A 27929-nucleotide genomic window follows, 5' to 3' on the forward strand; every position below is an offset into this window, starting at 1 on the left:
AGGTATATTGGAGAGAATATATATATATTACCTACTGGCGGTCGCCAGTAGGTATATATAGTTAGGATTTTTTCCCTATGGGATTTCTGAAAATTCTATGTCTAATAACTTTGGCGTTTGTGGACGGAATCGGCGGAAATTTTCAGGAAAATGGCACATTTTGTTTCTGAGCAGCACCTGGAAATTTGGGGGGGTTTCGTCAAGGGGGGGCTGAGAAAAAAGGGGGGTCCCAAAACGCGTTTTTAACATTGAGTTTTCCATAGGGCGGTTGGACTCACTTTTAGCTCGAACGGCTGAATGGATTTGCACGAAACTTGGCAAAATTGTAGGGACTGTTAGCCCGATGTGCCTTTGCTAGGTCTCAATATATGTGCTTCAGTGGATTTTGAGAAATTAACGTTTAAATCAAGATATATATCTGTAACAGCGCTCCGGGCAGCTATCCGGTTAGCGAACCTTTCGCGTATCGGAACTTTGCGATGAGAAGCTGATTGGCCCTCCGGTGTCTGTCAACATTCTAAACAGTCCGGTGCGGCCGCCATCTTGTCTCTCGGTAGGATCGAGAGACAAGAGGAGGCCAAAACAAAGGGGGAAATGAAGGAAAGGGGGCAAGGTAGACCCCTTCTGACCCCCTAGGATTGATGAGGGGGATATTATAGAGCCACGCCGGGCCCAAAAAAAAAAAAAAAAAAAATCCGATTTTTTCGCCGTAGAGACGCGTCTTGGTTCGCGAACCGGGCAGCTAACCGGGCAGCTAACCGGGAAGCTAACCGTCAGTGTAACCCCAAAAAAAAAAACAATCCGATTTTTTCGCCGTAGAGACGCGTCTTGGTACGCGAACCGGGCAGCTAACCGGGCAGCTAACCGGGAAGCTAACCGTCAGTGTAACCCAAAAAAAAAAAAAAAAAAATTCTGATTTTTTCGCCGTAGAGACGCGTCTTGGTTCGCGAACCGGGCAGCTAACCGGGCAGCTAACCGGGAAGCTAACCGGCAGTGTAACCCAAAAAAAAAAAAAAAAAAATCCGATTTTTTCGCCGTAGAGACGCGTCTTGGTACGCGAACCGGGCAGCTAACCGGGCAGCTAACCGGGAAGCTAACCGGCAGTGTAGCCCAAAAAAAAAAAATCAGATTTTTTCGCCGTAGAGACGCGTCTTGGTACGCGAACCGGGCAGCTAACCGGGCAGCTAACCGGGAAGCTAACCGGCAGTGTAACGGGAGTCTGAGGAGAAGCTGATTGGCTGTTATCATTGTAAACAGTCTGGAGCGGCCGCCATCTTGTCTCTCTGTGGGATCGAGAGACAAGAGGTGGAAAAAAAAAAGGTGTAAATGAATGAAAGGGGTAAGGCAGACCCCTCCTGAACCCCTAGGATTGATGAGGGGGCTATTAAAGTTCCCTGGGGGGTGAAAAAAAAAAATTTGCGATTTTTCGCGGTAAAGGTGCTTCCTGGTACGTTAACCGGGCAGCTAACCGGCAGCGTAACGGGAGTCCGACATATTGTGTTTTTTGAACGTTTGTGATATGTGCACGTGTGGATTTTGTCTAATTAAGGTTAAAAAAATATATATATATCTTTAAGCGTGTTCTGGCGCGCTTACGTTTTGGGTTTGGTTTGCGCTGCAGAGACGATACGTCACGGTTATGCGATGCATCATGAGGCGTCTCACGGGCTACGTGATACGTCACTTAATAAAGAATATATTTTACAGCTATAGATATTAGCTTTTAAAAAACCAATGAAATTCACAGAAAAAACCATAGGTTATAGACCATATATAGTTAGGAATTTGCATTTACAAAACCTTGAAAATTCACTGAAAAAACCATAGGTTATAGACCATATATAGTTAGGGATTAGCATTTAAAAAACCTTATTTTATTTGCACAAAACCATTGAAATTCCATATATAGTTAGTTGCACTAACTATATATCGCGGACCCGCAATCCACTGCTAATGATGTCACATATTACATTATTCATGACATGGTCAGTGACATCACTGATGACATCACTGATGACATCTCAAATGACATCACTGATGACATCACTGATGACAACACCCAGTGACTGTATGTTTCTGTAAAGTTAAAATATGTCTTACATATTGAAGAATGAGTGGATGTATAAGTGTCTGGATGAAGGATTTAGTAGGTGCATGACTGACTGTATGAGAGAATGATTAAATGTGTCTCACTGAGTGCATGGGTTAGTGATTAAAGTGTCTTAATTTGGCAATCAATATTTATGTTCTTCTGTAAACTGCTGCATGTTTAAATCAGTAGCTATATCAGTAACTATATGGGTCATTGAATGGTTGCCCAAGTATTTGTATGGGAGACTGAGTGTGTGTGTGGGTGGCTGGGAGGTGTATAACTCTGTGCATAGATGTGTGAGCGGTTGATTCCCTAGGTGTATGGGTTCAAAAGTGCATGTAGAAACAGCTGTATGGACAGTTGACTGTGTGCATGAGTATATTGGTGAGTGAATGGATATCTCAGTTCTACATGTCAAAGTAAGTACATATGTAAAACACACTCCATGTGAGAGTTGACATATATAAATAACTGAACATAAGAGTCAGTGAATGTGAGAGTGGCTGTATGAATCATTGTGAACTTGTATCAAGGATTGTATAAGAGAGTAAATATGTGTTAGTATATGTTTGAATAAGTAAGGTGTGTATAACTGTATAGTTAAGGAAATGGAGATGTGATTGATTCTTTGCATAACTGAATAGGTGTGTGAGTAACTCCATGGATGTGTGACAGTCTGTGAGTGCCTGTTTACACTGAGTGTATCAAAGGTTATATTAGAGTCTGAAGATGTATTATCACATAAATGATATCATCAGTGATGTAATCAGTAATGTCAAATGAGATGTCAGTGATGTCATCAGTGATGTCATTTGAGATGTCATCAGTGATGTCATCAGTGATGTCATTTGAGATGTCATCAGTGATGTCATCAGTGATGTCACTGACCATGTCATGAATGATGTAATATGTGACATCATTAGCAGTGGATTGCGGGTCCGCGATATATAGTTAGTGCAACTAACTATATATGGAATTTCAATGGTTTTGTGCAAATAAAATAAGGTTTTTTAAATGCTAATCCCTAACTATATATGGTCTATAACCTATGGTTTTTTCAGTGAATTTTCAAGGTTTTGTAAATGCAAATTCCTAACTATATATGGTCTATAACCTATGGTTTTTTCTGTGAATATATATATATATATATATATATATATATATATATATATATATATATATATATATTACCTACTGGCTATCGCCAGTAGGTATATATAGTTAGGATTTTTTCCCTATGGGATTTTTGAAAATTCTATGTCTAATAACTTTGGCGTTTGTGGACGGAATCGGCTGAAATTTTCAGGAAAATGGCACATTTTGTTTCTGAGCAGCCCCTGAAAATTTGGTGGGGTTTCGTCAAGGGGGGGCTGAGAAAAAAGGGGGGTCCCAAAACGCGTTTTTTACATTGAGTTTTCCATAGGGCGGTTGGACTCACTTTTAGCTCGAACGGCTGAATGGATTTGCACGAAACTTGGCAAAATTGTAGGGACTGTTAGCCCGATGTGCCTTTGCTAGGTCTCAATATATGTGCTTCAGTGGATTTTGAGAAATTAACGTTTAAATCAAGATATATATCTGTAACAGCGCTCCAGGCAGCGATCCGGTCCGCTTACTTTTCGCGTTTCGGAACTTTGCGAGCAGAAAGCTGATTGGCTCTCCGGTGTCTGTCAACATTCTAAACAGTCCGGAGCGGCCGCCATCTTGTCTCTCGGTAGGATCGAGAGAGAAGAAGAGGTGAAAAACGAAGGGGGAATTTAATGAAAGGGGGCAAGGTATCCCCCTCTTGACCCGGTAGCGAAACGGGAATTCGCCATTTTGTGCTTCGTTAATTAAATTACTAGGTATAAGGGGGTGCGGGAGACGTATCCTAATCCCCTATGTTTCCTGAGGGTGGCTGAGGAGGCTGATATATGTTGATACATCTCTTCCAGCGGCTGCGCCATCTTGCCTTTTTTCCAATGCCACAATTTTGTCATGCACGGCAGCCATTTTAGATGCCAGGCTGGTCCCAGGCTATCACCTACCCCTGCGGATGTCGTTTATGGCCCCAGCTGTAGAGAATTCAGACATGCCAACCCTCCCGATTCAGGCGTGTGACTACTGATTTCAGTGCTAGTCTCCCGCCTCCCGATATCTGCAAGCAAAAACCCGGGGGCATATTACGAACAACTAGCGATAATTTTTGTCTCTAACTTGTTTAGAGACAAAAATTATCGCCGCACATCGGCGATTTTTATCGCAGATAAACCTTGCTATTATCGCATGTTATCCACCTCCCATTGGATAACATGGCTAAGAACTGCTCAGGGCAGGTGTTAGATTTTGGAGATATTCGCGCTTAGCGCGAATATCTCCAAAAGTTGGTAATAGGAGATAGCGATGTTAGGGACTGTTTCCAGTCGCTAACATCTTGGCACGCCACTTTGCATGTCATTAGTGATAAGTATCACTGACATGCAAAGCGGGGCCCAAGATGGTCGCTATCTCCTTTTAGCTGTCACTAACTGGTGTTAGCGACAGCTTGGTAATAGGGAGATAATTTTATCTCCGCTTTCATGGCTTTTAAAGCCAAAAAAGCGGAGATAAACCCCCTTGATAATATGCCCCACGATTCCTTGGGGGTTTCAGCTGACAGGGCTTGGTATTGTGTTACATGGTAATTTTTCCAGGAAACGTCAGAGGGTCGATGCAGGGGTTCTAGAAGAGGTGATAAACCATTTAAGCCTCATGAACAAGCGCATGGTCTTTTAAAGATTTGTGAAGTACTCGGGGCGGCGGTGTGTGTGTGCCCTCTTTCAGGAGCGGGCGGGGGGGCACTGCCAGCAACTTGCCAGGTCAGGTAGTGTTCAACACGTGCATCACCCTTTCTCTGCCTACTATTGCGCTCCATGCTTCGGAAAGGTAAGAAAAAGAACGTGCATTTGAGTTTGAAATGTCCGATCCTGCAGCAGCACACTTCCAAAGCCCACACATGACAATAACCCGATTCAAGGCCCTATTCACCCGTTTTTAAAAAAATAGATAACACTCCAACAAAGTAAGATTATAAAACTTTATTAACTTTTAACTATAATGAACGGAACAAAAACTAAAAACATTTAAACATTTTTCAACTCAAAAAGCAACAATGGTTAGAAGCTGTCTTTTGTGCGAATAGTCCCAAGGCAGCACAACGTGCAGAGTTCTGGACGGCACCCAGGTGATGTCGCCTGGGTGCCGCACTGGTTTTGGGATCCTACAATGCAGCACAGAAAAACAGCGTGGGGCGTCCCGGGTGGTGCGGGGGGAGGCCTCGTCAGTAGCGGTCTGTTGTGCGAATAGTCCCAAGGCAGCAGAACGCGTTGAGATGTTGATGGGACTGTGTCCAGTGTCCCATGGCTGACACAACATGTACGACAGGCACCCAGGTGATGTCCAGTAAACTGCCGCACTGGTTTTGGTATCCTACAATGCTGCTCCGAAAATTGGCGTGCGGCGCCCCGGGGGGGGGGGGGGCGTGGGGGAGGCGGCGTGAACGGACCTCCCCAGGTGGCGGCCATCTAGCTGAGTTGCGCCCGCTCTTGCGGCTACAGCGTCTCGCTCACCATGTTGTTGAGTTGCTCCCACTCTTGCAGTGCAGCGATAGACGGCTGCCACATGGCTCTTAAAATGGCGGACGGCTCCACGGTTTTGGGCCTGGTCCACTGAAATGGCCCTGGGACACCTTGGAACTCGGACGCTTGCCTGCTAGGGCTTGGGCTCCATTCTCGAAAAGCGTCCCCTCAGCCGTGAAGATTCTACAAAAGTCTTGGGGGCCCCCGACTCCCGCAGGCTTCCGGTGGGGAGCGGCTGCCATGATTGCTCGCGGAATGACCACGACGGAGCCACGAGATGGTGGTGCTCTCATGCTGACGCCAGCTTCAGTCTGAATGATCCAGAAACAAGGTGGGGCTTTCATCGTTTGGGAAAAAAAAATGTTCTAAACCAATGAAAAGTGTTATTTTTAGGTCATATGACCAAGCCTTCCATCTTTAGGAAACCAAAAGTAAAATGAACCAATGAAAAGTTTTATAAACAAGTCACATGACCTGTTATGCGGCATAGGGCTACAAAAAGCGTAGAAAATCCGTTGGCACGTGAGGCGGCGTCAGTAGCGGACCGATGTGCGAATAGGCCGAAGGCAGCACAACGCGCCGAGATTCGGATGGCACCGAGGTGGTGTCCAGCAAATTGCCGCACTGGTGTGGCCATCCTACAATGCTGCGCCGAAAGACGGCGTGTCCAGCTGAGTTTCTCCCGCTCTTGCGGTACAGTGACTCGAACGCGCCGAGATCCGGATGGCACCGAGGTGGTGTCCAGCAAATTGCCGCACTGGTGTGGCCATCCTACAATGCTGCGCCGAAAGACGGCGTGTCCAGCTGAGTTGCGGTCACTGTTGCGGTACAGTGACTCGAACGCGCCGAGATCCGGATGGCACCGAGGTGGTGTCCAGCAAATTTCCGCACTGGTGTGGCCATCCTACAATGCTGCGCCGAAAGACGGCGTGTCCAGCTGAGTTGCGGTCACTGTTGCGGTACAGTGGCTCGAACGCGCCGAGATCCGGATGGCACCGAGGTGGTGTCCAGCAAATTGCCGCACTGGTGTGGCCATCCTACAATGCTGCGCCGAAAGATGGCGTGTCCAGCTGAGTTGCGGTCACTCTTGCGGTACAGTGAGTCGAACGCGCCGAGATCTGGATGGCCCCGATGTTGTGTCCAGCAAGTTGCCGCACTGGTGTGGCCATCCTACCATGCTGCGCCGAAAGTCGGCATGGGGTGCCCCGTTAGCTTATGAGGTGATGTCAGTAGTGGACCGATGTGTGAATAGGTCGGAACCAGCACAAGGCGCCAAGATCCGAATGGCAAGTCCTGGATGTTGAGTGCCTCAGTTGAGAGTTCTGAGCAGTGCTTGTAAGACTGTCTGAAGCTTATTTGCACCTGCTGCAGCTTCACTATTGCCCTGGTGTGGCCAAAGGTGGCACATGACATAGGCGGCCAGCTCCCGAGGTCCGGCGGAACTTTTTTCCTTTTCCTTTCTGCTTCTTTTCCTACAATCCGTTTCATCTGAAGACACGACCAGGTCCCTGAATGTGTGCAGGGGGACGCTATTGATTGAATGAAAATGGCGGCTTGACACAAAGCTGGCTCAAGCGTTACTGTTGATGCTATACAGACAAAAATTGGTTTTCAGTTTGTACATTCTTCAGGTTTTTTTTTTCCATCCAAGTCTGATTGAGAGTTTGTAGAAAAATGGCTTCAGATTTTCCACATACTACTCTTCAACATTCTTCCTAAATGTAACAATGTGAAACTCACTAGGAGAACGGCTGTTTCTGTTTCCTTTCAAAATGCTGCCAACAATATTTTCTGAATGGAAGACACCATCTTGTAGCATAAAGGGCCGAAAGGGGTTCTGGTCTGGCCGATGGTTGGTGGAGACATTTTGACTATATCTTGGACCTGCCCGGCCTCGCCCAAAATGGCGCCGGTATAAATGGGACTCGCAACTCCTTGCCCGCAAATGTATATCTAGAAAATGTTATTGTAAGTGGCCCTGTCGTATTTTAATTACAAAATGTACGTCCACCGATTCCGCAACTGTTAGACACCTTTGTTCTTGCTACCTAATGGCCCGCTCGTTACGTTCTTCTACAGTGTAAATGTCTCCTCATCATATACGATTTCAGTTTGCTCCGTGGCCGGCCCACGTGGTTATAGGCCCGTATTTGTATACTGACATTTTCACAATAAAGGTTTTTAAAACAAAACACGGTAGTAGTATTTACATTGGTAAAGTTTTTACTTTTAGTCACTGTTTTTGAATCAGTAAAGGCAAGTGAAATAAAGCAGTCCAATTACATGACGGATAAAAGGTATAATATGTAGGAACGCAGTAAAGATAAATGCTTAAGGGCAGTTGTGTTTTTCATGTCTGCAATATAAAGTGATCGATAAGAATCTGATAATCAGGCGTATCGGCGACTAAGACAGCAGGCCGAATCTCTTTTACTCAACGGCTCCGTCATGGAAGGAAGAAACACCCTTTTTCTCGAAAAAGGGAATATATTTTACTTACAAGACAGTTGTAAATTTTCCGGGAAAGTACATTAGCCTGGAATATTATAACATATGTTTGAAAAAAAAATATTGTTCGAAAACAATAAAAAGCGTAATTTTTAGGTCATATGACCAAGCTTTTCATCATTAAATTAACAAAAGTAAAATGAACCAATGAAAAGTTTTATTAACAAGTCACATGACCTGTTATGCTTACGTTACGCGCTGCGCGCCGCGCCTCGGATCACTTCCGGGTGCGGTAACGCGGCGTGTCATATAACGCATTACGCGACAACGTAGGTCAAGAATATAGTCAAAATGTCTCCACCAACCAGCGTTCGGAACACAACTCCTTTCAGCAGTCCAAAAAGTTCTGTTAAATGAGAACAGAGGGGACAGGCCACAAGAACCATCAGTCAAAGAGGGGAGGGCAAGTTCTTCTCTTCCGGGTCATGTTGGGGCGCTACCGGAACTGATCGAATTGGTAGTCTACAGTGTTTCTGGATGTTTCAGACTAAAGCTGGCGTCAGCATGAGACCACTACCATCTCGTAGCTCCGTCGTGGCCATTCCACGAGCAGACATGGCAGCCGCTCCCCACCAGAAGCCTGCGGGAGTCGGGGGCCCCCAAGACTTTTGTAGAATCTTCACGGCTGAGGGGACGCTTTTCGAGAATGGGACCCAAGCCCTATCAGGGAAGCGTCCGAGTTCAAAGGTGTCCCAGGGCCATTTTAGTGGACCAGGCCAAAAACCGAAGAGCCGGCCGCCATTTTGAGAGTCCTGTGGCAGCCGCCTATCGCTGCACCGCAAGAGTGGGCGCAATTCAGCTGGATGGTGGGCAAGACGCTGTAGCCGCAAGAGTGGGCGCAACTCAGCTGGATGGGACAAGGTTCAGAATTGAAGAGTCATCAAAAGGCAAAAAGTTCCGCCGGACCCCGGGAGCCGGCCGCCTATGTCGGGGGCGATCTCAGGCTACACCAGTGCTATAAGACTTGGGGAGGGTGTCGGAGCCAAGCGTCTTCTCCGAGTCCATGGCCATCACACCGCCCCTCAGGGGCCTCCGTCAAGCTGTTTAGGAAGGTAACATATCACATTGTTTTCTAATGCAGTCAGGTCCACAAACGACACTCACTTACTTTGAGAATAGTGAAGCTGCAGTAGGTGGAAATAAGCTTCAGACAGTGTTACAAGCGCTGCTCAGAACTCTTAACTATGGCACCCAACATCCAGAACTTATGCCATTTGAGAATGGCAGTGACATCGAAGCAACTCAGGGACCAAAACCATTAACGTACTTTCACGTATGAAAATCTTACTTAGGGAGGGGGCAGGAGCGAAGCGCCCCCTCCCAGTCAGCGCCACCACACCGTATGTTGAAAATTTGAAGCCATCGTTCTACAAAGTCAACCAAACTTGGATTGAAAAATCTAGAAAAATGTACAAACTGAAAACCAGTTTTGGTCTGCATAGCATCAGTAGCAACGCTTGAGTCAGCTTTGTGTCAAGCCGCCATTTTGATTCAACAAAGCACAGGCATTGAAAAAGGCTCAAACTCAGAACTCTGAACTATGGCACCCAACATCCAGGAGCTTGCCATCCGGATCTTGGAGCCTTGTGCTGCTTTCGACCTATTCACACATCGGTCCACTACTGACATCATCTTATAAACCAACGTTATGTAAATAGTTTTTTAATAAAATGTTTTACCCTGTTTCTTTGCTGGTGTGTTGTCTATATTTTTAATATTTGCATAGGGTTTGTCGTTATATTGTGCGGGATGGGTGATGGAGCCGAGCTGTCTTGCAGCCCTCATGGTGTGGAGCTCAGTTCATCTCACTATTTTCGTATTTCTCATGAAGGGTTGTTCCTAATATTTCTATTTTAGCGAGGTCAAAAAGAGATCCAATTAGTGGCCTACTGATTTTGCTCGATTATTTTTATTTTTTTACACGATTTTTCACTATCTGCAAAGACTAAACAGAGTATTGCGACTTTGTGCTTGTTTGTAAATAGAGAATGATCCAAAGAGAACCAATTCTAAAACAGTAAATGCTTGGACAACAATCAATCAAATGGAGAGACAAGCAGGCACGACGGATTACCACGGGGGTAAAGGCCTGCGTTAACTACCCTTCAGTATCTGCAAAGAGAGAGTACTACTAAGACAAAAGAGGGGAGGGGGGGGGGTGCAGCGTTCAAAGCACATCAGCGTGTATAAATACGAAAATGTTTTTATCTATCACGTACTTGACATTTTAAAGCTTTTCATATTTGCTATTAAAAAACCAATGAAATTCACAGAAAAAACCATAGGTTATAGTGGATATATAGTTAGGAATTTGCATTTACAAAACCTTGAAAATTCAATGAAAAAACCATTGGTTTTAGGCCATATATAGTTAGGGATTTGCATTTACAAAACCTTATTTTACTCGCATAAAACCATTGAAATTCCATATATAGTTATAAGCGCTAACTATATATCGCGCACCCGCAATCCACTGCTGATGATGTCACATATTACATCATTCATGACATGGTTAGTGACATCACTGATGACATCACTGATGACATCTCAAATGACATCACTGATGACATCACTGAAAACATCTCATTTGACATGACTGATAACATCACTGATGATATCATTCATGTGATAATACGATGAACCTCTTCAGACTCTAATATAACCTTAGATACAATCAGTGTAAACAGACACTCACAGACTGTCACTCATCCATGGAGTTACTCACACACCTAGTCAGTCATGCAAAGAATCAATCACACCTCCATTTCCTCAAATATACAGTTATACAAACTTTACTTATTCAAACATATACTAACACATATTTACTCTCTTATACAATCCCTGATACAAGTTCACAATGATCCATACAGCCACTCACACATTCACTGGCTCTTATGCACAGTTATTTATATATGTCAACTCTCACATGTACTGTGTTTTACATATGTACTTACTTTGACATGTAGCACTGAGATATCCATTCACTCACCAATACACTCATGCACACAGTCAACCGCCCATACAGCTGTTTCCACATGCACTTTTGAAACCATACATCTAGTGAATCAACTGCTTACAGATCTATGCACAGAGTCACACACCTCCCAGCCACCCACACACACACTCAGTATCCCATACAAATACTTGGGCAACCAATCAATAACCCATATAGTTACTTATATAGCTACTTATCAACACATGCAACAGTTTACAGAACAACAGACATAATGATGCACAAATTAAGACAGTTTAGTCACTAACCCATGCACTCAGTGAGACACATTTAATCACTCACTCATACAGTCAGTCATGCACCTACTAAATCCTTCATCCAGACACTTATATGTCCACTCATTCTTCAATATGTAAGAGATATTTTAACTTTACAGAAACATACAGTCACTGGATGATGTCATCAGTGATGTCATCAGTGATGTCATTTGAGATGTCATCAGTGATGTCATCAGTGATGTCACTAACCATGTCATGAATGATGTAATATGTGACATCATCAGCAGTGGATTGCGGGTGCGCGATATATAGTTAGCGCTTATAACTATATATGGAATTTCAATGGTTTTATGCGAGTAAAATAAGGTTTTGTAAATGCAAATCCCTAACTATATATGGCCTAAAACCAATGGTTTTTTCATTGAATATATATATATATATATATATATATATATATACATATATATATATATATATTCACTGAAAAAAACCATAGGTTTCACACCAGTTATAGTTAGGAATTAGCATTTAAAAAACCTATTAAATTCACTGAAAAAACCATAGGTTTCACACCAGTTATAGTTAGCTGGAAATTTTACTGATATAAAACCATTGAAATTCCCACGTTATAGTTAGTCGGACTCACTATAACTTGCGCGTGCAATGCACTGCTGATGACATCACATATTACATCACTCATGACATGGTCAGTGACATCACTCATGACATCACTCATGACACCATCCTTGTGACACAGTCACAGACCTCCTCTCAGTGTAAAGTAACCCTTGAGACACATATTCAAAAATAGAAACTGAAATTTTTAAAAAATGGACATACCTATATCAGTTACAACAAGCAATTCTGTACTTCCACTATCTATATACACATCCACTCATTCACCAACAGTTCTATATAGTCACTCATACATATACTCACTCATCATATGAAGAGATACACCTATACATCCTGTTACACACCGACATTCATCCAAAAGTTACTCACACACATATTCACACGTGCAAATAAACTATTGAACAACCATTTATTTGAATATAGAGTTATACACACACTTCCACCTTACTTCTACTGAAAATTACACATATTTATTCTCTTAAACAATCACTTATAGAAACACATACTTATTTAAACAGGAAATCCTTCAATCTCTTACTCTCACATATACTCACTTATATACATCAATATTCATATATACTAGATTAAAACATATGTAGTTACTGATAAAGACACTAGTGAGACAGTCATTCACTCACTAACAAACACATATAGACACTCATCCACCCATACAGTCCTGTACATATGCTGTCTTCAAAACACATACAAACAAAGAGTCAGTCACTCATGCATCTATGTGCTAAGTAATACCTCCACCAAACCATATAGACACTCATACTGATACTACTAAAAATATCAAATAACCCATATACATACGCATGTAGCTACTTATCAACACATGTAGCCACTTATACACAAAGTGAAACACTAATATATGTATTTAAATATTTAAACATAACTCACTAATATTTATTTTTCAGAAAGACACATATTCACTGGATGGTGTCATCAGTGATGTCATGAGTGATGTCACTGACCATGTCATGAGTGATGTAATATGTGATGTCATCAGCAGTGCATTGCACGCGCAAGTTATAGTGAGTCCGACTAACTATAACGTGGGAATTTCAATGGTTTTATATCAGTAAAATTTCCAGCTAACTATAACTGGTGTGAAACCTATGGTTTTTTCAGTGAATTTAATAGGTTTTTTAAATGCTAATTCCTAACTATAACTGGTGTGAAACCTATGGTTTTTTTCAGTGAATTTCAAAGGTTTTTTTAATGCTAATTCCTAACTATAAGTTTCACTTTATAAATAAGACTGTTAGCACTCTAGTTGTTCTTTTTAACACTCTGGTACATTCTGTCATTGGGCTACAGTTGGGCTACATCTAGTTGAATTTTGGGCTACATTTACAATTTTTTATCTCTGGTGGCCATCTTTGGGCTACATTGGGCTACTTTGGGCTACATTTGGGCTACATTTTGGCTCTAACATATATTAAGCCCAATGTAGCACAATACATATTTTTATAAAGTTAATTTTTTTACAAACCACTTCAGAATAGGGCTACCTGTCTCTACAATTATCCCATTTTTTTTTTTTTAATTTTTGGGGGGAGCGCTCCCAGAGCGCGCCCCGGAGTGCGCCCCGAAAAGCGTATTTCTGAAAAGCGCCCCCGGGCGCGCTCCGGGGAGCGTCTCGTGAGCGCCAATATCGCAAACGAAAACATGATCGTGACGTATCGCGTAGCCGCGACCGCGTGATACGCACGGCGTAAGCGCACCCGGAAGTACTCGAGCGAATACGATCGCACAACGTAAACTTCCGACGCGCTTACGCTGCGCGCCCCCGTGCGCGTAGCGTAAGCGCGTCGGGTCATGTGAGCAGAAAATAACACTTTTCATTGGTTCATAACAGTTTTAGTTTCATAATGATGAAGCCCCTGGTCTTGTGACCTGAAAATAACACTTCTCATTGGTTCAGGACAGTTTTTTTTTCTAAATGATGAAAGACCCCACCTTTTTTCCTTATTCTGACTTTGTCCTTTGACTGAGGAAGACCTGTTTGTTGCTCTCTCTACTTTTTTGCTCCAAATAATGGCTTCAGTAGTAGCATCAGCTGGTGCATCTGCCCCGCCCCCACCACCACCACCACCACCACCAAGAGGACCAGCTCCAAATTATATTGGTGGTCAAGAACAGGAGGAGGAGGAAGAGGAAGAGGAGGAGGGGAGAAGAAGATGGCTGCCAGAAGAAAATACACCTTACAAACCCAAACCACACATTGTTTGGCAGTTTTTTTCAATTCCAGAGGGGAAAAAAAAGGTGAATGCTCCCAAGGTGACTTGCCTCATCTGCAATGATGAACTTTCACGGGGCAACCCAAACAAGAAATATTCTTTTGGTAACTATACCATGATTCGGCACATGACAAGAAAGCATCCAAACAACTACTCTCGTGCAGAGTTCCGGGAACTGGCCAGTAACCTCCCCCAGTCATCAAGGACCCCCTCCCAAAGAAACCAACCCACTTCCTCGCAACCAGAAACATCTGAGATGATGCCTTGCATTCAGCCGAGATTTGCTGATTTTAAAATTACTTGTACTGCTTGTGGCAAGCTTATCTCCTATGGGGAACAAAGTGTTAAGCTCATCGTCCTTGCAGGTGATATTCACAAGTGCCCCAAAAAGAAATAATTTTTTGGGTTTTTTGTTTTTTTGCTCCAGTTGAGCCAGTTTCAATTCCCTTTTTTTGTTTCTCCCCCTAAAAAATACAAAAAAAAATATAAAACTGTTTTGAAAAGCCAAAAAAAGTTCAAAAAGTTCCAAAAACACAAAAAAAATATAAAACAACAAAAAGAAGAAAAAAAAAAGTTCTTTTAAGAACTACCTCCAATTTCTAAATCAAAACTTCATTTTTTGAAAACTCTGTCACCTTTTTTCATCATAGTGCGCTCCCCGGGCCGCTCCCCGGTGCGCGCACCGTGCGCTTCCCCCGCGCAAAACGAAAAAAAAAAAAATATTTTAAATGCCCCGCGGGGCCCTTTTATAGCCCCCACATCAAACCTAGGGGGTCAAAGGGGTCTATCCCTGACGCCTTATGGTCAGTTCCCACTTTGTTTTAGCCACCTCTTATGTCTCGATTTTACCGAGACACAAGATGGCGACCGCTCTGGACTGTTTGGAATGTTTACAGACACCCGAGAGCCAATCAGCTTTCCATGCGCACCTCGCGTCACGCGCCCGGAGCGCTCCCTGGTGCGCGCACCGGTGCGCTGCTATAGATATATATATTTTTTTGAACCTAAATTACTCAAAATCCACTGGAGCACATATCTTGAGACATAGCAAAGGCACATCGGGCTACCAGTCCCTACAATTTTGCCAAGTTTGGTGTAAATCCATTCAGCCGTTCGGGCTAAAAGTGAAATCGACCGCCCTATGGAAATTAACATGGGGAAAACGCGTTTTGGGACCCCCCTTTTATCTCGGCCCCCGCTTATTGTATCCCCCCCAAACTTTCAGGGAAGGACCGGAGCTCGACGAGGCCATTTTCATGAAATTTTCAGGCAGATTCGTCAACCGGTGCCAAAGTTATTTCAAATAGAATTTTGAGATTTAACATTGAAAAAAATCCTAACTATAACTACCTACTGGCGACCGCCAGTAGGTAATATATATATATATATTCACTGAAAAAACCATAGGTTTCACACCAGTTATAGTTAGGAATTAGCATTTAAAAAACCTATTAAATTCACTGAAAAAACCATAGGTTTCACACCAGTTATAGTTAGCTGGAAATTTTACTGATATAAAACCATTGAAATTCCCACGTTATAGTTAGTCGGACTCACTATAACTTGCGCGTGCAATGCACTGCTGATGACATCACATATTACATCACTCATGACATGGTCAGTGACATCACTCATGACACCATCCTTGTGACATAGTGACAGACCTCCTTTCACTATAATGTAACCCTTGAGACACATATTCAAAAATAGAAACTGAAATTTTTAATAAAATGGAGATACCTATATCAGTTACAACAAGCAATTCAGTAATTCCACTATCTATATACACATCCACTCATTCACCAACAGTTCTATATAGTCACTCATACATATACTCACTCATCATATGAAGTGATACACCTATACATCCTGTTACACACCGACATTCATCCAAAAGTTACTCACACACATATTCACACGTGCAAATAAACTATTGGACATCCATTTATTTGAATATAGAGTTATACACACACTTCCACCTTACTTCTATTTAAAATTACACATATTTATTCTCTTAAACAATCACTTATAGAAACACATACTTATTTAAACAGGAACTCTTACAATCTCTTACTCTCACATATACTCACTTATATACATCAATATTCATATATACTAGATTAAAACATATGTAGTTACTGATAAAGACACTAGTGAGACAGTCATTCACTCACTAACAAACACATATAGACACTCATCCACCCATACAGTCCTGTACATATGTTGTCTTCAAAACACATACAAACAAAGAGTCAGTCACTCATGCATCTATGTGCTAAGTAATACCCCCACCAAACCATATAGACACTCATACTGATACTAATAAAAATATCTAATAACCCATATACATACACATGAGTGGATGTGTATTAGATGGTGATATTACTGAATTGGTTGTTGTAACTGGTATGGGTATATCCACTTTTTTGAAAATATTAGTTTCTATTTTTGAATATGTGTTTCATGGGTTACATTACACTGAAAGGAGGTCTGTCACTGTGTCACAAGGATGGTGTCATCAGTGATGTCATGAGTGATGTCACTGACCATGTCATGAGTGATGTAATATGTGATGTCATCAGCAGTGCATTGCACGCGCAAGTTATAGTGAGTCCGACTAACTATAACGTGGGAATTTCAATGGTTTTATATCAGTAAAATTTCCAGCTAACTATAACTGGTGTGAAACCTATGGTTTTTTCAGTGAATTTAATAGGTTTTTTAAATGCTAATTCCTAACTATAACTGGTGTGAAACCTATGGTTTTTTCAGTGAATTTCATAGGTTTTTTAAATGCTAATTCCTAACTATAACTGGTGTGAAACCTATGGTTTTTTCAGTGAATTTCATAGGTTTTTTAAATGCTAATTCCTTTGTATATCGAGTTTCTAACCTTTTTTTTTTTTACAATTTGCTGTTTTTTTTTAAGTATTCATTTTTTCTTATAATTTTTTTCTTTTGCGCTCTGGGTGCGCGCTCCGGGAAGCTTTCAGCTAAGCTCTCCTGTAAGCTTCTCCGAGAGCTCATCTGAAAGCGCACCCAGAGCGCAACTGTCGTTCGTGAAAAAAAAATATGAATGAAAAGTTAATAATAATGCAAAACATTTCGTACCATACAAATAAAATTAGTTTTTTTTAATATGGAAAATGATTATGCATTTCTATAAAAGATTGATGACGTCACTTCGGCGCGCAACGTAAGTGCCCTCGGAAGCGCATACGTGCGCGGCGCATAAACGCACGGAAAAGCGCCTACGATCGCGCCACGTTTGCGCCCCGGAAGCGCCTACGATCGCGCTGCGTAAACGCACCCGGAAGTGCTCCGGAGCGCGCAGCGTAAACGCGTCGGGTCATGTGACCCTCAAATAACACTTTTCATTGGTTGCTAACAGTTTTTTTTTACAATGAATGAAATCCCCACCCATTTCCTTCACTTCTTCTTTCACTTTTGTGACTGAAAGACCTGCCTTTTTTGCTGCTCCATATTCCTGGATTCATCATGGCTGCCAGACCATCCAGCAGTGAAGATGACTTCATTGATGAAGAGCCTCCTACCCCAAAGGTGAAGGAACATTTCATTTGGAAATTTTTTAAGTTTCCAGAAGGCCAGAAGAAGGTGAATGCACCAAAAGTAGAGTGCAGGATCTGCAAACAGGTCCTGTCACGGGGTAACCCCCAAAAAAAATACTCTTTTGGGAACTTTACGATGATCCGACATGTGGAGAGGAGGCACCCCCAGAATTTTGCCCGGGAAAGTGTCAGGGCTCTGGCACAGGAGGTTCCCAGAGATGGGGCCTCTACATCAACAGGAGGAGCAACTTCTTCTGGAAGAGAACAATCTCAGGGGCAGGTAGCAAACATTCAACCTGCATTCAACCATGGGGTCGTCAAATGCAGATACTGCAATCAACTCCTCACCTATGGGGAGCAAAGTGTCCTGCTCATGGTTCGGGCATTGGAGAACCATCACTGCCCTTCCCACCCCTAATTTTTTTCTTTTCTTTTTGCTCCTGTTGAGCAGTTTCTATTCCCTGTTTTTGTTCCTCTTCAGTTAAAAGAAGAAAACCAAAAGTTCTTTTCAGAACTACCTCCAATTCTCATCAAAGAGCTATAATCTTAAAAAATGAAGAGTAAGTGAAATATAGTGCATTGATAATTGAAAGGAGAATGAGTAAGAAAGAACAGAAAGGTATGAGAGGTGAAAGGAAGTGAAGTAGGAGGAATGAAAGAAGGTGAGTGTTAGAAAAGAAAGTTATGACACAGTGAATAAACTGGAGTATTTCTGACATATCTGTAAACACAAAAGTAACGCATTGCAGGAGTGCGTCACAAAAGTGACGCAACTCCAGTAATGTGTCCTTTCACATGGAAAAAGCACCATGTGAAAGGTTTGCTGTGAAGCAGGCGCAAGATTTTGGCGCAACTGCATCCTAAAAGTGACGCACTGCGTCATTATTACCAAGCTTTTTGCAAGGAACACCCCCTCTGCATGCATTATACCTGACACTATTTTTTAAAAAGTGACGCATCTAGGTACATGGGTCACTTTTTAAAACTCTGCGCCATATTGTATCTGCATCAGGTATATTGTATGCAGAGGGGCAATCCCGCGCAAAAAGCTTGGTAATAACAACGTACTGAAATCTATGAGATTTCCCTGCGTCACTTTTAGGATGCTATTGCGTCAAAATTTTGCGCCGGCCTCGCATCACTTTTATGTTTACACATATGTCAGAAATACTGACGTATCTGTAGCTCCTTGCAACATGATTCGTCATACATTAAATATGACACATCTGGAATGTCATAAGGACTGTGGACAGAAAAGTGACGCATCACACCAGCAGTGTAATAAAATGTGCCTCGTTGCACTATATTTAAAGGATGCAACAGCATCCTAAAAGTGACGCAGTGAAATCTCAAACATTTCACTGCGTCGCTATTACAAAGCTTTTAGTGGGAGAACACCCCCTCTGCATGCATTATACCTCACGCAGATATAATGTGGCGCTTGATTTTAAAAAGTGACCCATCTACCTAGATACCTCACTTTTTAAATATAACGCAACGCGGCACATTTTTTTACACTACTGGTGCAATGCGTCACTTTTCTGTGCGCACTCCTTATGACATTCCAAGTAACGCATTGCTGGAGTGCGTCACAAAAGTGACGCAACTCCAGTAATGTGTCCTTTCAAATGGGGAAAGCAGCATATGAAAGGTCTTGCCTCAGTCTAACACCTGCTGTAAAGCAGGCACAAGATTTTGACGCAACAGCATCCTAAAACTGACGCAGTGAAATCTGAAAGATTTCACTGCGTCGCTATTACAAAGCTTTTTGCGGGAGAACACCCCCTCTGCATGCATTATACCTGACGCTATTTTTAAAAAGTGACGCATCTAGGTACATGGGTCACTTTTTAAAACTCTGCGCCATATTGTATCTGCAACATGATTCGTCATACATTAAATATGACACATCTGGAATGTCATAAGGAGTGCGCACAGAAAAGTGACGCATAACACCAGCAGTGTAATAAAATGTACCTCGTTGCACTATATTTAAAAAGTGACGCATCTAGATAGATGCGTCACTTTTTAAATATTGCATAACAATGCGCATTTTTTTACACCGCTGGTGCGTCACAAAAATTGACGCACAGGAAGCGCAAAACTAACAGCGCAAGGCCTTCATAAATATAATCCTGGATTTTCCCCGTGCTTCGCCGGTGCGCGTACCATGCGCTTCCCCCGCGCAAAACGAAAAAAAAATTTTAATGCCCTGCAGGACCCTATTTTAGTCCCTACATCAAACCTAGGGGGTCAGAGGGGGTCTACTCTTCCCCCTTATGGTCATTTGCCCCTTTTTTTTTCAAACCCCTTGTGTCTCGATTTTACCGAGACACAAGATGGCGGCCGCTCCGGACTGTTTAGAATGTTTACAGACAACTGAGAGCCAATCAGCTTCCTGCGCGCAAGTCGCGTGCCGCGCCTGGAGCGCACTCGGGTGCGCGCACGGGAGAGCGCCTATAGATATATATATTTTTTTGAACCTAAATTACTCAAAATCCACTGGAGCACATATCTTGAGACATAGCAAAGGCACATCGGGCTACCAGTCCCTACAATTTTGCCAAGTTTGGTGGAAATCCATTCAGCCGTTCGGGCTAAAAGTGAAATCGACCGCCCTATGGAAATTAACATGGGGAAAACGCGTTTTGGGACCCCCCTTTTATCTCGGCCCCCGCTTGACGAATCCCCCCCAAACTTTCAGGGAAGGACCGGACCGCCATGAGACCATTTTCCTGAAAATTTCAGGCAGATTCGTCAACCGGCGCCAAAGTTATTCAAAATAGAATGTTGAGATTTAACATTGAAAATTATCCTAACTATAACTACCTACTGGCGACCGCCAGTAGGTAATATATATATATATATATATATATATATATATATATATGCATATATATATATATATATATATATATATATAACCTACTGGCGGTCGCCAGTAGGTATATACAGTTAGGATTTTTTCTATATGGGACTTTTGAAAATTCTATGTGTAATAACTTTGGCGTTTGTGGACGAAATCGGCTGAAATCCTTAGGAAAATGGCACATTTAGTTTCTGAGCAGCCCCTGAAAATGTGGGGGGGTTTCGTCAAGGGAGGGCCGAGAAAAAAGGGGGGTCCCAAAACACGTTTTTCCCATTAACTTTTTTTATAGGGCGTTTGGCCTCACTTTTAGCTCGAACGGCTGAATGGATTTGCACAAAACTTGGCAAAATTGTAGGGACTGTTAGCCCGATGTGCCTTTGTTGGGTCTCAATATATGTGCTCCAGTGGATTTTGAGAAATTAACCCGGGTAGCGCTCCGGTTCGCGAACTTTTCGCGTAACGGAGCTTTGCGAAGCGAAGCTGATTGGCTCTCCGGTGTCTGTCAACATTCTAAACAGTCCGGTGCGGCCGCCATTTTGTCTCTCGGTAGGATCGAGAGACAAGAAGAGGAGAAAAACGAAGGGGGAATTTAATGAAAGGGGGCAAGGTAGACCCTTCTTGACCCCCTAGGAATGATGTTGGGGTTATTAAAGGGTCCCATGGGGCAAATAAAAAAAATTTGATTTTTTGCAGTAGAAGCGCTTTCCGGTTCGCGAACCGGGTAGCGAATCGGGACCCGAAACGGGAATTCGCCATTTTGTGTTTCGTTTTAATTAAATTACAAGATGGAGGAAAAACAATGTGAGAAATGGGTATAAGGGGGTACGGGAGACGTATCCTGACCCCCTATGTTTTCTGAGGGTGGCTGAGGATGCTCATATATGTTGATACTTGTCTTCCAGCGGCTGCGCGTCAGCTTTTTTTTTTTTTTTTTTGCTCCGTGACGTCTGTTAATGTTCGATTCGAAGGAAATCAGGAAGTGTTGACCGCCATTTTGACACTGCGAGTAAATATATTGTTAAAAATTATTGTTATAAATTAATCCGTATTGATAAACATTGTCTGCGCCATCTTGCTTTTTTCCAATGCCACACTTTTGTCGTGCACTGCAGTCATTTTAGATGCCTTGACCAGACCCCCTCTCTGCACGCCGCTGATCCTCAGCATGGCTCCCCACCCTCGCAAGCATCTCCCCTACGCATTGGTCACCTCCGCTCTCTCTCTTATGCATGGGCCATAAACCTCCCCCATCTGCGCTGCTCTTCCCTGAGAATCACACCCTGTGCCCGCCCGACACCTCCTTTTCACCCTATTCACTACCGCACCCTCTGACACTCCTCTTCCTTTGTGTCTGATTGTCCAGGCCGGGCTCAGGCTATCACCTAGCCCTGCGGATGTAGTTTATGGCCTCAACTGTAAAGAATCACCCCTCTTCAAAGGAGTTACAGTAGATCAAGGCCCCCACCCCATGAGATCCGTCACACCACACGCGTTCCTACTATCTGATAACAATCCTGTATTGTGATTGGGGAGGGGATTCTCACTGTGAGGGTGTGTGGGACCGAGCCTGAAAAGGAAGATTCCAGGGATGCCTTTTTGTACATCAAAGTCTTCACAATTATGTGTCACATTAAAAATATATAGCACTCCAACAAAGTAGTAGGATTATAACACTTTAATAACTTATAAATATATACAAAGCACCAAAAACAGTAAACATGTTAAAAAAAAAAATTTAAACACAGCAACAATGGTCAGTAGCGCTCTGTTGTGCGAATAGTCCGAAGGCAGCACAACGCGCCGAGATCTGGACGGCACCCCCTTGCCATTCAGCGGTTTTCCGCCCGCTTTTCCTGCACTGTGTCTTGTCAGTAGCGGTCTGTTGTGCGAATAGTCCGAAGGCAGCACAACACGCCGAGATCTGGACGGCACCCAGGTGATGTCCTTTACTTGCCGCACTGGTTTTGGCATCCTACAATGCTGCACCGAAAAACGGCGTGGGGCGCCCCGGGGGGTGGGGGGGGGAGGCGCCGTGAACAGGCCTCCCCAGGTGGAGGCTCGTCTGCTGTAGTGGGGCACCCTTTTACCGTTTCAGTCACCAATCAGCAGTTTTCTGCCCGCTTTTGCTGCACTGTGCCTCATCCGCCATTTAGCTGTTTACCGCCCGCTCTTGCGGCTACAGTGTCTCGCTCACCATGTAGTTGAATTGCGCCCACTCTTGCGGTGCAGCGATAGGCGGCTGCCACAGGACTCTCAAAATGGCGGCCGGCTCTTCGGATTTGGGCCTGGTTCACTAAAATGGCCCTGGGACACCTTGGAACTCGGACGCTTGTCTGCTAGGGCTTGGGCCCCATTCTCAAAAGCGTCCCCTCAGCCTTGAAGATTCTACAAAAGTCTTGGGGGCCCCCGACTCCCGCAGGCTTCCGGTGGGGAGCGGCTGCCATGATTGCTTGCGGAATGGCCACGACGGAGCTACGAGATGGTGGTGCTCTCATGCTGACGCCAGCTTCAGTCTAAAACATCCAGAAACACTGTAGACTATCAATTCGATGACTTCCGGTGGAGCCTCAACGTGACCCGGTAGGGAATATATTGCCCTCCCCTTTTTTGAGTGTTGGTTCTTGTTGCCTGTCCCCTCTGTTGTCATCTAACGGAACCTTTTTGGATTGCCGAGTGAGAAAAAAAAAGGTTGGGCTTTCATTGTTTGGGAAAAAAAAATGTTTCAATCCAATGAAAAGTGTTATTTTTAGGTCATATGATCAAGCATTTCATCATTAGGAAACCAAAAGTAAAATGAACCAATGAAAAGTTTTATAAACAAGTCACATGACCTGTTATGCGGCTTTGGGCTATAAAAAGCCTACAAAATCCGTTGGCCTGTGAGGCGGCGTCAGTAGCGGACCGATGTGCGAATAGGCCGAAGGCAGCACAATGCGTCGAGATCCAGATGGCACCGAGGTGGTGTCCAGCAAGTTGCCGCACTGGTGTGGCTATCCTACAATGCTGCGCCGAAAGACGGCGTGGGGTGCCCGGGGTGGGAGGCGGCGCAAACGGTCCTCTCCCGCCTCCCCAGGTGGAGGCACCTCATCTGCAGTGGGGCGCCCCTTAGCGTTTCACTCACCTTCCAGCTGCATTGCGCCCGCTCTTGCGGCACAGTGCCTCACCCCCCATCCAGCTGAGTTGCGTTTACTTTGCGGTGCAGCGAAAGGCGGCTGCAACAAGACTTTCAAAATGGCGGCCGGCTCTTTGGATTTGGGCCTGGTCCACTAAAATGGCCCTGGGACACCTTGGAACTCGGACGCTTGCCTGCTAGGGTATGGGCCCCATTCACGAAAGCGTCCCCTCTTTTGACTGATTGTTCTTGTTGCCTATCTCTTCTGTTGTCATTTAACGGAAACTTTTTGGACTGCCGAAAGGGGTTCTGGTCCGACCGCTAGTTGGTGGAGACATTTTGACTATATCCTGGACCTGCCCGGCCTTGCCTAAAATGGCGCCGGTATAAATGGGACTCGTAACTCCTTGTTGTGTACTGGTTGCCCAACCTTGATATCACGAGATACATATGCAGTTTTGAAGCACATGGCGGGCGGGGACGAGTACTGATTGAACATTTGGACATCCCTATTGATATTAAGTTCTGATGTGTTATTGATTACTGTACTATTGAAAGTTCGAATTAACGTCACCCATGGTACTTGCCCGCAAATGTATATCTAGGTAATTTTATTGTAACTGGCCCTGTCGTACTTTAATTATAAAATGTACGTCCACCGATTCCGCAACTGTTAGACACCTTACTTCTTGCAACCTAATGGCCCGCCCGTTACGTTCTTCTACAGTGTAAATGTCCCCTCATCATATACGATTCCAGTTTGCTCCGTGGCCGGCCCACGTGGTTATAGGCCCGTATTTGTATACTGACATTTTCACAAAAAAGGTTTTTAAAACAAAACATGGTAGTAGTACCTTTTTTGGTAAAGTTTTGAATAATAGCCACTGTTTTCGAATCAGTAAAAGGCAAGTGAAATAAAGCAGCCAGATTACATGACGGTTAAAAGATATAATATGCAGGAACGCAGTAAAGATAAATGGTCAAGGGCTGTTGTGTTTTCCACTCCTGCAACATAAAGTGATCGATAAGAATCCGATATTCATGCCTATCAGCGACTAAGACAGCAGGCTGAGCCTCTTTTGCTCAACGGCTCCCTCATGGGACGAAGAAACGCCCTTTTTCTCGAAATAGGAATATTTTACCTGCAGGACAGTTGTAAATTTCCCGGGAAAATACATTAGCCTGGAACATTGTTAGTGATAAACTGTAAATGCATCTGGGTCCTTTGCTTTACAAGTCAGAGCGAGAAAAAAAAAGGTGGGGCTTTCATCATTTGGGAAAAAAAAATGTTCGAAAGCAATGAAAAGCGTTATTTTTAGGTCATATGACCAAGCCTTTCATCATTAGAATAACAAAAGTAAAATGAACCAATGAAAAGTTTTATTAACAAGTCACATGACCTGTTATGGTTACATTACGCGCTGCGCGCCGCGCTCTGGAACTTTTCCGGGAAGCTGCGCCTCGCGCACCGGAGCACTTCCGGGTGCGCTAACGTGGCGCGTCATATGACGCATTACGCGACAACGCAGGTCCAGAATATAGTCAAAATGTCTCCACCAACCAGCGGTCGGAACACAACCCCTTTCAGCAGTCCAAAAAGTTCTGTTAAATGACAAGAGAAGGGACAGGCAACAAGAACCATCAGTCAAAGAGGGGAGGGCAAGTTCTTCTCTACCGGGTCACGTTGGGGCTCCACCGGAACTGATCGAATTGGTAGTCTACAGTGTTTCTGAATGTTTCAGACTGAAGCTGGCGTCAACATGAGAGCACCACCATCTCGTGGCTACGTCGTGGCCATTCCGCGAGCAATCATGGCAGACGCTCCTCACCGGAAGTCTACGGGAGTCGGGGGTCCCGGTGACTGTTGTAGAATCTTCAAGGCTGAGGGGACTCTTTTGGGAATGGGGCCCATGCCCTAGCAGGCAAGCGTCCGAGTTCCACGGTTGCCTAGAGCCATCTTTGCAGGCCAGGCCCAAGTCTGTGGAGCCAACCGCCATTTTGTGAGCTCCGTAGCAGCCGCCTGTTGCTGTACCGCAAGATTGGGTGCAATTCCGTTGGATGGCGGGTGAGACGTTGTAATAGCAAGAGCAGGCGCAATTCAGCTGGCCTAGCGAGGCACTGTGTCGCAAGAGCGGGCGCAAGTCAGCTGGTCGAGTGAAGCGCTGGGGTGTAGCTGAGAAACCTCCACCAGGGGAGGTGGGGGAGGCTCGTTCGCGCAACCTCTCCCTTCTACTGCACCCCATGCCGTCTCCTGGCGCAGGTATATGTGATGGTCGGACCAGGGCACCGCAGGACGTGTCTTCAGGTCAAACGGATTGTGGGACAAGGTGTGGAGCAGGCGCAATTCTCTCGGGGGCCTCAGTCAAGTGGTTCAGGGAGGCACCGCATCACATTGTTTTCCAATGCAGTCATGTCCACAAACAGCCCCCATTTACTTTGAGAATAGTGAAGCTGCAGCAGGTGCAAATAAGCTTCAGACAGTGTTATAAGCGTTGCTCGGAACTCTTAACTATTGCACCCAACATCCAGGACTTATGCCATTTGTGCAAGGCAGTGACATCGAAGCATCTCAGGGACCAAGCAACATACCATATCCAGAGTCCTTCCCACAACCTCTGCCTTCCTTCTTACCTAGTTATTTTTCTTTCACTCCCACTCCAGGCTTTTAGTCTGTGGATGGAAAACCATGAACCTACACTCACCTATGAAAATCTTACTATTGATGGTTTATTTTGAGCCCAAAATACAAAGGCTTGTTTGGATCTATGTTGCAGCAGGCTGCCATGTAAATAGTTATTTAATAAAACGTTTTACCCTGTTACTTTGCTGGTGTGTTGTATATATTTATAATATTTGCATAGTGTTTGTCGTTATTTTGGGTGGGGTGGGCGGCGGAGCCGAGCTGTCTTGCAGCCATCATGGTGTCGAGCTCAGTTCCTCTCACTAGTTTCGTATTTGTCATGAGGGGTTGTTCATAATGTTTCTATTTTAGCGAGGTCAAAAAGAGATCCCATTAGTGGCCTACTGATTTTGCTTGATTCCTTTTGTTTTTTTAACGATTTTTCACTATCTGCAAAGACTAAACAGAGTATTGCGACTCTGTGCTTGTTTGTAAATAGAGAATGAACCAAAGAGAACCAATTCCAAAACAATAAATGCTAGGATAACAATCAATCAAATGGAGAGGGAAGCAGGCACGACGGATTACAACGGGGGCAAAGGCCTGTGTTACCTACCCTTCACTATCTGCAAAGAGAGAATACTCCTAAAAGAAAAGAGGAGGAGGGTGGGGGGGGCAGCGTTGAAAGCACGTCAGCGTGCATAAATACAAAAATGTTTTTACCTACCACGTACTTGACATTTTACAGCTTTTGATTTTTGCTATTAAAAAACCATTAAAATTCACTGAAAAAACCATAGGTTATAGACCATATATAGTTAGGAATTAGCATTTACAAAACCTTGAAAATTCACTGAAAAACCATAGGTTATAGACCATATATAGTTAGGGATTAGCATTTACTAAACCTTATTTTACTCGCACAAAACCATTGAAATTCGCATATATAGTTAGTTGCACTAACTATATATCGCGCACCCGCAATCCACTGCTGATGATGTCACATATTACATCATTCATGACATGGTCAGTGACATCACTGATGACATCACTGATAACAACACCCAGTGACTGTATGTTTCTGTAAAGTTAAAATATGTCTTACATATTGAAGAATGAGTGGATGTATAAGTGTCTGGATGAAGGATTTAGTAGGTGTGTGACTGACTGTATGAGTGAGTGATTAAATGTGTCTCACTGAGTGCATGGGTTAGTGACTAAACTGTCTTAATTTGTGCATCATTATGTCTGTTGTTCTATAAACTGCTGCATGTGTTGATCAGTAGCCATATGAGTAACTATATGGGTTATTGATTGATTGCCCAAGTATTTGTATGGGAGACTGAGTGTGTGTGTATGGGTGGCTGGGAGGTGTGTGACTCTGTGCATAGATGTATGAACAGTTGATTCACTAGATGTATGGGTTCAAAAGTGCATGTGGAATCAGATG

Source organism: Lissotriton vulgaris, chromosome 6 (genome assembly GCF_964263255.1).
Source record: "Lissotriton vulgaris chromosome 6, aLisVul1.2, whole genome shotgun sequence".
NCBI lineage: Eukaryota > Metazoa > Chordata > Amphibia > Caudata > Salamandridae > Lissotriton > Lissotriton vulgaris.